The 11,647-nt window shown below is 38.1% G+C and overlaps 1 pseudogene; it reads left to right on the forward strand.

Annotated features, from left to right (window-relative positions):
* The first annotated feature begins 9,134 nt into the window (after positions 1 to 9,134).
* LOC138382463 (formylglycine-generating enzyme pseudogene) lies at positions 9,135 to 10,018 on the forward strand (annotated as a pseudogene).
* Positions 10,019 to 11,647: the final 1,629 nt, after the last annotated feature.

Genomic DNA, 11,647 nt, shown 5'->3' on the forward strand with positions numbered 1-11,647 from the left:
AATGAATTTTGTTACTTTATTTTTACTATTTTAAAATATAACTCGCTGAAAAGGGAATTTTCTTCAAGGTGAGTTTCAAAATTAAAACAGAATAAAAGAATACTCAACTTTGCAAGTTCTTTAGAACTGATAAATATTTGAACAAAGTCAAAGCGTGTACATTTAACAAATTGATTGCTGTGGGGTGCAGACTAGCCTAAAAACTGTAAGCATGAAGTCCTTTACTAAAGGCTTCTTGTGTTGAAACAGTATGATAATAATTAGAGCTAAAATTTCTTTCGCCCTGAAAAAATAAAATTATAATAAATACAAAAAGTTCTGTTTCTTTAATATATTAGGGATATATTATTATTATTTGGACATGGAAGCAAAGTAAGCTGAAATCACAAATTAAAGCTGACATTTCTGATAATGAAACTAGTAATAAAAATGGATGAATATTAACCACCTAAAGAAATAGTCTAATGAAAAATCATCTGTAAATATGTGGCTCAGGAGATTTAGGACTCTTGTTTTGAACTGAAATGAGTAAGATATAATCTTAGGGAGGCAATAAAGCAATTCGATGAAAGTGAGAAAAACTGAAATCTATTTAAAGTCTGTAAAAAGAGATCATCTTTTGTTGTAGCTCCAGCTGCTATAGCAAAAATATCATAGATTAAGTTACTTAACAAATTTATTACTCACTATTCTGAATGCCCTATTCTGAAGGCTGGGAAGTCCAAGATCAAAGTGCTGGCCAATTCTGTTCCTGGTGAGAGCCCTCTTCCTGATTGGCAGAGAGATACCTTCTTGATATTATATATCTTCAGGTTGGAGGAGAGTCTGGTCCTTTCATCTTATTATCAGGGCACTGGTCCCATTCTTGAGGACTCCACCCTCATGATGTAATTATCTCCCAAAAGCCCTGCTTCCAAATACCATCATGTTAAGAATTTAGGTTTCAACATATGAATTTTGGGAAACACATTCAGTCCATAGCAGAGATGATTTTGAGATAGTCTAGAAAAGGCACCATACATGGAGAATGATATCTACTGGACATCAGATATGCTACTTGAGAAGAAGTATCCTTTGGGCTTTTCCACAGAGTAGATCAGAGTTTCCCAACCTTGGCAGTGTTGATATTTGGAGCCAGAAAGTTCTTTGTGGTGGGTGGGGAGCTATTCTGTGCATTGTAGGATGTTTAGCAACATCCTTGTTCTCTACCAGCCAGATGTCAGTAGTGCCCCCAAAAAGCTTCAATACCCCAAATGTCTCCATACATTGCCAAATGTCCACTGGGGGTAGAGGGAGGAGAGGGGCAGCAAAATTTCCCCTAGTTGAGAACCACTGGCCTAGATAGATATTTCAAAACTCCCTCTATTTTCATTCTATTCTCATCCAGTGACATTTCAAAAAAGAATAGTCTCCATTGTTATTTTAGAAATCAGAACTTAAATTAATAATGCATTAGGCTCTGGTGAATCTAGTTGGGATGATACATTTCCTAGGAGGCTTATGACCTCTCAACATGGTATTCACCTTATAAAATTGAGTTGCTGGTCCTCTACTCTGAGGACCAGACTTTGGATTTTGGGAACTGAACCAAGTATGCAAACTTATGGCCCTATGCCACTCTTCCACCTTGACTTTGTTATCTTAGTTCTACTGCAAAGTGCAGTACAGTAAGTACAGACAAACCTTAGCAAAGATTTTCTCAGTCACATTCACATTGGCAAATGTCCAAATTTCACATATTCATTTCCATTTTATTTTCCAAATTTTTTAAAACTTTCTTAAAACCTAAGGCCCACATTTCATTTACATCATGTATTTACACTCTCTGTTGTTCCTCATTTGTCTCAAAAAGATGGAGTTAATATGTTAACTGCTACAGACCTAGACCTTTGTATTAGCCATTGTCAATATTATTTTTGTTAGCTTGAGAACTAAAACTATAGATTTATTGCTATTCAAAGTGACTCCCATTCTTTTGCCAACTTTTGCTGTATTACAGTACTCTTTCGATTTCTTAACATCCTACATATTTGTTGATCCTCAATGTGTCAGTTTATTCATAATTTGCAAAGTCCCACTGATAGTTTATTAGAAACAAAATGGACCCTGGCCACTTGTTAATCATTGGCACTTGTTAATCATTGAAAGACAAATTCATTAACTGTTCTGGTGAAAATTAATTAACTAATTAATTTATATCTCCTGACAGCGGTTACTTTGTTGGAAAAGTTCTAATCCTATGGTGTGTGCATGAACCATAATCCAAGGATTCAAAGGCCACATGTGGCTAGGGCTACTGTATTGGGTGGCACAGATATAAATATTTACATCATCTCAGAAAGTTCTTTTAGACAGCTCTGATGTAGAGCAATACCTACCTTTCACATAGTATTTTTTTTCTTTACAGTTTTAAAATTCAACAAATATTTGTGTGCAAATCATACAGTTTTCATGGAAAAGTATTAATTTTTCATGACCCAATTCTATCTTTATAAGTGGATAAGGACTTCTCTGAAGGAGGTGATCATTGTGGTGTTAATCATGGGAAGATGATGTACATCCACAGGACAAGAATTCATCAGTTGGGTTTATGTAGATAAAAACGAGGAAATACTCCCATGCAGTAATTCAATTACTGACCCTGGCATAGATGTTAGAATTACATCCTTATTTGGGTTCTGGTTACATGGGTGCACACATTTATCAAAACTTAACAAAGTGGACTTAAGATCTGTGTATTTCACTCTATTTATATAAATGATACCTCACTTAGATAGATATCTTTCTCCTAACACCAGCTCTGTTAGCTAAGAGATTGGGTTCTGGTGTTGGCATTTTCTTTCTTCCTTTTTCTCTAGGACTTACTGGTTGACTTTTTTCTTTAAATTTCCCCTTTCCTATTTATTTATTTATTTGTGGTAAAATATACATAACGAAATTTATTGATCCAGGAAATGAATGCTACCAACTATGAAGGGAGGAAATATATCTTTACTTTGAGCTATTAATTTTTGTCAATTGTTATGTCTTTTATTCCCTTGACTCTTTAACCATTTTGTTCTGCATATAGGTAATGCTATTCATGCTTTTTTTCTCCCTCTCCTTTCTTTTTCCCTCTGTCTCTCAATTATGTCAGAAATTTTCTATTATGTTGAGGTTCTTTTTCCCAAAGAAATGAATTTTGATTTTTGTGGATCCTCTTTGTTATCTCTTCATGGAATTTTGTTTGTTGTTTTTAATTTTTGCTCTAGTTTTTATTATTTCCTTCTATTTTCTTTAAGTGTATTCTGTTGTCCTTTTTCTCTCATCTTAATCTGGATGCTTAGCTCATTCAGTAGTCTTTAACGCCAGAATCAGAAGAAATAAATTCCCTTCTAATTACTACTTTATCTACTATGTTGGGAGAACCCAAGGCTATCCTCAAGTTCAATAATGAGGTAGAAGAATTCAGAGAACTTAGACAAGCTGTTATACTCATGGCCATGGCTTATTACAATGAAAGGGTATAGAAGAAAATCAGAAAAGGAAAAAAGGCATGTAAGACAGAGTTCAGGAGGAACCAGGCACAGCTTTCAGTAGTCCTCTCCCTATGGAGTTATATGGACAAAACTTGATTCTCCCAACGATGTGTGATGATATGGACAAATTTTCGTCAACCAGGGAAGTTCACTCAAACAGTTATGTCCAAGGTCAGACACATAGGCATGGAGCCCCGACATGATTGACCCTAACAACTCAACCTCCACCCCACCTCTTCCACTCTAGGTGAAACTGATACAGTATGACCCGGGGCCCCAGGTGAGCAAAGACAGGTGTTCACCATAAATCACATTATTAACACAGACTATCTGGCGTGGCCCAAGGCCACAGATATACAAAGACTCTTACCAGCTAGGATATTTCAAGGGCTGATAGCCAGTCGAGGATCAGTCTTTTCTTTGGAATGAGCAATCCCAAATCTGCTGAGTCAACTCTTTACTATTCACTTAGATTTTATGGTTTTATTTTTTAATTTTATTTGTTTGAATCTATAAACTATGTTGTTTTTAACCTTTTAAAAATATAAATAGCAGATACTATATAATATTCTACGCTTTCTACACCTTGCTTTCTTCACTTGAAGTTGTTCCATATCTGTAAAAAAAAAACCCCAATTTTTTCATTCTTTTTGATGGCTGCATTTTATTAACCAGTTTTCTAGTGATAGATGTCAGGGGTTTTTTTTCCTCCAATTTTTTTTTATTCCAAATAAAGCTAAAATTAATAATTGTGTGTGTGTGTGATTTTACTTATGTTCTAATATGTTTGTAAGATATATCCCCAAAGTAAAATTATTCAGTGAAACAGTAAGTTCTAATGATATGTTCATCTCTAATATTGATAGATAGTGCCCATCAATAAACTGTTTTCTTTAAAGGTTTCACCAACTTTTACTGCCTAGTACTCTTGCCAACTCAGTGTATTTTAAAACATTTTTGTTATCCTCAGTGTATTCCAATATTATACGAATAATACCTTTGTAGCATTCATTTTTATTTCATTCATCATGAGTAAGCACTTTTGTTTTTTATCAATGAACTGATTGTATATATTTTTTTGTCCATATTTCTGGTGACTTATTGATCTTTTCCTTATTGATCTGAAAGAGCTTTATTATACCAATGATATTAGCCATCTTTATGCATTATGAATCGGAAATATTTTTCCCAACTTTTTGTCTGCCTTTTTATTTATTTTGGATTTTGCTGCACATTTTTTAAAGTTTATACAATGTGATTCACCATTCTTTTATGGGGGGGTTCACTACATTGTGCTTTTAAAAAAACTTTTTCACTCTGAAGATATGAAAATATTCTCTCAATGTTTCTTTGACTGATTTTATTATTTGATTTTTAAAATTTAAATCTTTGATCCATCTGAAATCTTGGTGTCAGTTATAAAGTAGAGCTAGCCAGAAGTGATGGCTCACAACTGTAATCGCAGCACTTTGGGAAGCTTAGGCAGAAGGATTGCATGAGGCCAGGAGTTCGAGACCAGCCTAGAGAACATAGTGAGACGCCCCCCCCATCTCTACAAAAAATTTAAAAAAATAACTGGGCGAGGTGGCACACAACTGTAGTCCCAGCTATTCAGGAATCTGAGGCAGGATCACTAGAGTCGAGGAGTTCAAGGCCTCAGTGAGCTATGATCATGCCACTGCACTGCAATCTGGGCGACAGAGTGAGACAATGTCTCACAAATAAGTAAACAAATAAAAAATAAAGTAGAGCTAAACTAATTTTTGTTCCAAATGGCTCTTCATTTATCCCAACCCCATTTATTAAATTATCTATTTCTCACTAATTTGAAAAGCCACCTTTATTGTAGTATAAACTGCCACATGTGTGAGGGTCTATTTATAGATACTCTGTTCTGATTCATTGATCGGTCTATTTAAGTATGTGTCAGTACCACACTGGAGTTTGTGAGTTTTTTTATGGGGTAGAGGGGTAGGTGGTGAAGGCCAGTGTTGACTTCTCTGAGGTGTAAAATTTTGGTTGAGTTCTAACCAACATGCAGAAAAGTGCACAAACCACAAGTATAAAGCTCAATGAACACTCACAGTGTGAATATACAGTACGATATGTTCTCGGTACTCAGACCAAGAAACAAAACATTGCCAGTACCCAGATGCCTCTTCCAGTCACTCCCCTCCTGAGGGCAACCGCTACCTGACTTAATCCTGACTTCTAATGGCATAATTAGTTGTGCCAGTTTTGAGATTTATGTGGGTTGAATTATTCAGTATCTACTCCCGTCTGGGTTCTTTCACTCAACAGTATGTTCATGAGATTCAATTACGTTGATGCATATGGTTGCAGTTCATTCAATCTCACAGATGTAAAGCAGCCCACTGTATTACTAGGTTGGTGCAAAAGTAATTTTGGTTTCGGACTATGAATTTTAAACCATTATAACTAGGCTAAAACACATCTTTATTAATCTACACAGGAACCATTACAATCAACACATTTTTGCCCGTAAGATATAAGTTTGTTTATTCCTGTGGCGCGAAATTCCATGGAAAGCATTTTCTGCATCCTGCTGGTTGTGGAAGTGTTTTCTCTGCAAAAAGTTGTTGAGATGCTTGAAGAAGTGATAGTCGGTTGGTGAGAGGTCAGGTGAATATGGCGGTGAAAACCACTCAATAAATATTTAAGTTAAATTGATAGAATTATTTGCATAGTTTACAAAAATGTTATTCTATAAAATATCCAAATAACATCTGTGTTAACAAATATCAATGGCTCTTTGATTTAAAAGTGGTGAAAGACAAGCTAATTATGTTTTTTATATCCCCATATATTTTCCATGACACTACAGATATTTAGAAATAGGCTATTTAGAATAGGCTATTTAGAAATAGGAAGAGCTTTGCTGAACTCAGGAAAGCACAAAGTAGATACAACTGAAGGTTTCTGAACTTTTGAGAAGGAAGGTTAATTTTCTATAAATAATTTTTCACAACTGTGTTTCTTATATTCATGTACAAGTATCTTAATTGCTGTATTACCAATTTGCTTCGCTAGGTGGAGATATGAGGCATAATAATAACAAATGCTCTCAAAAAGGAAAAATAACTGGATATTTTGAGGAAATGATTTATTTGCAGAAAAGAAACTACAGCTTGTGAAATGTCATTTTAAAGGAGATAATCTTCCACTTTATAAATTATTGGCCTCAGGGAGAAATGTTTGCTCAGATTGATAATAAATAGTTCACTCATTAATATTTCATCCGTGAACTGAGTGAACTCCTTCATTTATTTACCCATTCATTTGTTCGTTTTTTCATTCACTGACCAAGAATGAATCAAGCACTTAGTTTTCCCAATACTGTTATGCATTGGCGGTACAAAATAAGGAAGATACAATCCCCATTCCTCAGAAAGCTCACAGCCTCAGTCACATAAGGGAGAAAAGTATATAAACTGTCAATTAGAATATACCCAGGGCAAAATCCGAGAATGGGTTAAAACAAGGTGCCGTGGTGGCACAAAGAGAGAAATGGCTAGCTCTTACTGAGTAGAAGATGCTTAGGATGAGTTTTCAGGAATGAATAATTGAGAGGCAGTCGAGAATGGGAATATGTCTATAGCAACAGCCCAGACAAATCAGGTGAGTATCTATGGGGCTGGAAAGGAGAAAATAAACACACAAGATGTGGAGGAGGTCGAATAGGTTGGACTTAATGGCTAAATGATTGTGGGGATCAGAAGGGATGAGAAAATTTTCTAGACAGTTTCAAACAAGTTCTGTGTAGTTCAGGATAAAATTTTAACTTGACTAGGAGATTGAAAATAATTCTAATAAAACACTGCTACTCATATCTCAAATTGTAAACTGCCTTCCCACTCTTTCCTTCTTCTTGAGATCTCACCCCATTCTGTTTACTCTGGCATGTGAACTTGTCCTTCCTGCCAAATGAGTCAGTCTCAGGCTAGATTTGTGCTGACATGTATTAAATTTCCTGTAAAAGTAAGAAACTAACATGTCATCTCTCCCTCTTTCTCTGTCTCTCCCCTCTTTCTCTTTCTCTCTCCCCCCCACACATAAACACACATACATACTCATGCCACACATACACACACACAGGGACAAGTACATAGAAGAAAGTGTAGTGTCATTTGTAGAAAATTACAAACAAAAAGATATGGAATGACTATTCATAGAGCAGAAAAACAATCTTGCACTCATAATGCAACCCAGGAAATGTGCAATTGTTATCCTTGAGTGTTCTTAAATTCTGGGCTAGAACATGGGACTTACTTCAGGTATTTAAATCATGATTCACGCACATCTATTTGGAATAGTTTGTCTAAGCTGTTTTGTAAAATCCTATTATTTATGCAGAAAATGAGAATCTAGATTTTAGTTTTTGTTTCCAGTCTTCCTTTTAATTTGTGCTGTGAACTTAGTTCTGCTTTCATTTAATATCCATATGTTTAATTTTATTCGACCCTAACACAGGGCATACAATAATACACACCCAATGAGTGTGTGAGATTCAACAAGAAGCAGGCTTGCCAGGACTCCATAAACCAGCCCAGGCAACTGCCAGAGGCAATTGGAGAAGGAGAGAGAGAGAAGAGAAGCTGAGGTCACAAAGAGCACCTTCCCAACAGGTAGAGTGGGGAAGAGCGAGAAAAAAACTCAAACTTCAGAAATTCTGACTTGTTGTTAAAACTTTTGTGTCTTTTTGATTTGCATACTGGTGAAACAAAAATAACTCAGGTGTGTATATGTGAATTCCGTCCAGGGATTTCCCCAGCCTCCCTATCCATATCCTCATCTGCATTCATATCACCTCTGTCTATATCTACACCTTTATCTACACTCAAACCCACTTTTGTACATTCTCATCTTCCTGCCCCCTCGTAACTGGATCATTCTCACCAATAGAGTGGATGGAGGAGCACTGGGATCAACTGCAGGCGATATTCAACGAGTAGAACAAACTCAGCAAGTACAAACTCCACCTACCTTTACGGTATACTTCTGAGAAAATTTGTAAAGGGTTCAAGTCTAAATTGTGTAAGATGTAATGCGAGCTGGTGGAACATAAGAGATTTATATCAAAAGGTCATAGTTCATGGGGTTCCTTGGAGAAGTGGTTGATTCTAGGCTTAGAGCAGGGAAAACCTAATTGAGCCTGAAAAATCTTGTGGTGTCAGAAAATAAAGAAGGACTCAAAGCACCACGACCAACGGCCCCACGATGACGTGGCATGCCAAATCACACAGGAGTCAACCTAAAGGAGTTCCCAATGGCCAAAGTTGGAACAATGTGAGTGACAAAATAAATGAAGTGTTGGATTATAATCTAGTAGGATAAAATAAATATCCATGAGTCCATACATAGCAATATAAATAAATAACTGAATGAATACCTACATAAATAAATGCAGGGAGAAAGGAAAGCTCTTCTTTATAGGAGAATTGTAATTAATAAATGCAGGAGGCTTTTTTTGTTGTTCTTTGGATGCCTCTGCTCTTGCTGCTGTGTGAGTGGCATGGAGGGAGGAGGCAGGGACCGGTGAGTCCCTCATGGGCTCCTGCACTGTGGCCCCGGGGCCCCTGGCAATGTAGGCTGCCCATGTTACCCAAACGTCCAGGCCAGGTCCCCGGAGAGCGGCTGCTCATGCCCACCAAGATGGTCCCCATCCTGCCCTACGATGGGCACAGATGATCCTCAGGTAAACGAGAACGGGGAAGCACTGGCGAGGAGAGTTGCTATTGATGCCTTTTACATGGATGCCTGTGAAGTCAGTGATGCTGAACTGGAGAAGTTCGTGAACTCACTGGCTATCCACAGAGGCTGAGAAGTTTGGTGACTCCTTTGCCTTTGAAGGCACGTTGAGTGAGCAAGTGAAGACTGATCTCCAACAGGCAGTTGCAGGTACTCCCTGGTGGTTACCTGCAAAAGGTGCTAACTGGAAGGGCCTGACTCTACCAGTCTACACAGACTAGACCATCCAGTTCTCCACATCTCCTGGAACAAAGTGGTTGCCTACTGCACGTGGGCAGGAAAGTGGTTGCCCATGGAGGTTGAGTGGGAACATAGCTGTCGAGGAGTCCTACAAAATAAACTTTTCCCTTGGGGCAGCAAACTGCAGCTGAAAGGCCAACACTGTGCCAACATTTGGCAGGGCTTTTCCGGTGACCAACACTGGAGAGGGTGGCTTCGAAGGAACTGCGCCCACTGACACCTTTCCTTCCAATAGCTATGGCTTATCCATCACGGTGGAAAATGCATGGCAGTGGACTTCAGACTGGTGACCCATTCATCCTAAAGATGCATTCAGCCCTAAAGGCCCCCCTCTGGGAAAGACCAGATGAGGAAAGGTGGATCCTCCACATGCCATAGAAACTCCTTGCCATAGGTATCGCTGTCCTGCTCCAATCTGGAACACACCTGACAGCTCCACTTCCAATCTGGGATTCTGCTATGTGGCTGTCCACCTGCCCACCATGGACTGACAGCCAACAAGAGCCTTCCTGAATCCAAGAAGTTGTGTCTAATCTGCACTGGGCTTCCCTCAGAACTCTGAAGATCTTATGCAAAGAATTTTCATCCCCAGGTTGGTTACAAACCTGCCCAATGGCCAAAGTAACCATCTTCCAAGACCAGTTCGCTGACCTGTGTCAGTGCACGTGCTTTATTGGTTGGTAAATCTTTGGAGATCATCTACATGTTTTGCTTTGGAGAGTCCTTGAAAGAGGAAGGGGAGTGGAGGGAAGCCTGAACCAGGTTTCTGGAGGCCTGCGTCCTACCCAGGCTCTGCCACAGGAGTTAGACCCCAGGGTCCAACACTTGCCTTTCCTGGGCCTCAGGGCCCTCATGTATCAGATGAGAGGTGGAACATGGCCTCTGAGGTTCTCCCACATTCTAAGAGTGATATCAAATTCTACTGTGATTTCATAGTGAGAATTTATGGCAGATTATTTTTTATCTATTTTTTTTTTTAACGTGTGAACCTTGGGTGATGCTAATCATGTAAAATAAGTGTTCTCTGAATGTGTTATTTTCAGGGGTGATGGTGACTCCTTTATATTCATAATGCACCTTGTTTTTTCAAGGAAATCAGTGTCTTTTACATTGTTCTGTGAATCCCACGCAGACCAGTAATGGTATGCTAAAGGTCTGCAATCTGAACACACAGGAATGTCTGTGGGGTGACTCTTGTGTTTTATCTTTCAACATTAAGTGCTTTTGGTTCAGAGGGACAGTTATAAGCCCTATTTCTCCTTCTGCCCACAGCCTTTGGTGAAGGAGAAATATGTACTAAATGGGAAATCTGTTTCATTCTAGATATAGAAGAAAAGGAAGAAGGACCTTGTATTAGCTATATTCAGGGTATCCAGTATTTTGTAATAGAGAAGTAGGAAATCTTGTTGGCTATGGAATATTAAATGCTTTGAGTTATGTGCCATGTTGAATTAACTGGTATCTGCTAAATAAGGAAAATAAACTAAAATAAATACAGGAGGAATGAGGAGTGCAAAATCACTATTGTATAATCAACACAGTAGTAATTGTTGCAGGATAGATCTACTGATAGATCCTAGAATCCATGGGTGAAAGTTTGAGGTAAAACAGGCAGGACATCAGCACAGGCCCAATGTATCTCCTCCAAGATAGTAATATCTATCAACCACAAAGGGAAAAACACTGAGTTTATACTGGAGAAATCTGATAGATGCCACCTTAGCCAAGTGATCAAGGTTAAGGTCACCAATAATAGGACATGTCAACGTCATGTACTTGCTGATATCATGCACTGAGAAGGGTGCCTCACCTCTGTGGTACTCTTGCCCCAGATCCATAACCTCACTCTAATCATGAGAAAACATCAGACAACCCCAACTGAGGGACATTCTACAAAATACTCTGCCAGTACTCTTCAAATGGTCAAGGTCATGGAAGGCAAAGCCTGAGACACTCTCCCAGATTGGAGAAGACTAAGGAGACATAATACCCAAATGCTATGTGGGCTTCGGGATTGGATGCAACAACAGCAAAAAAAGACGCTGGTGGAAAACTCATAAAATTCAAATTAGGTCTGTAGTTTAATAGTATTGCCAATGTTAATTTTCTGTTTTAGATCA

This window comes from Eulemur rufifrons, chromosome 4 (assembly GCF_041146395.1).
Source record: "Eulemur rufifrons isolate Redbay chromosome 4, OSU_ERuf_1, whole genome shotgun sequence".
Lineage (NCBI taxonomy): Eukaryota > Metazoa > Chordata > Mammalia > Primates > Lemuridae > Eulemur > Eulemur rufifrons.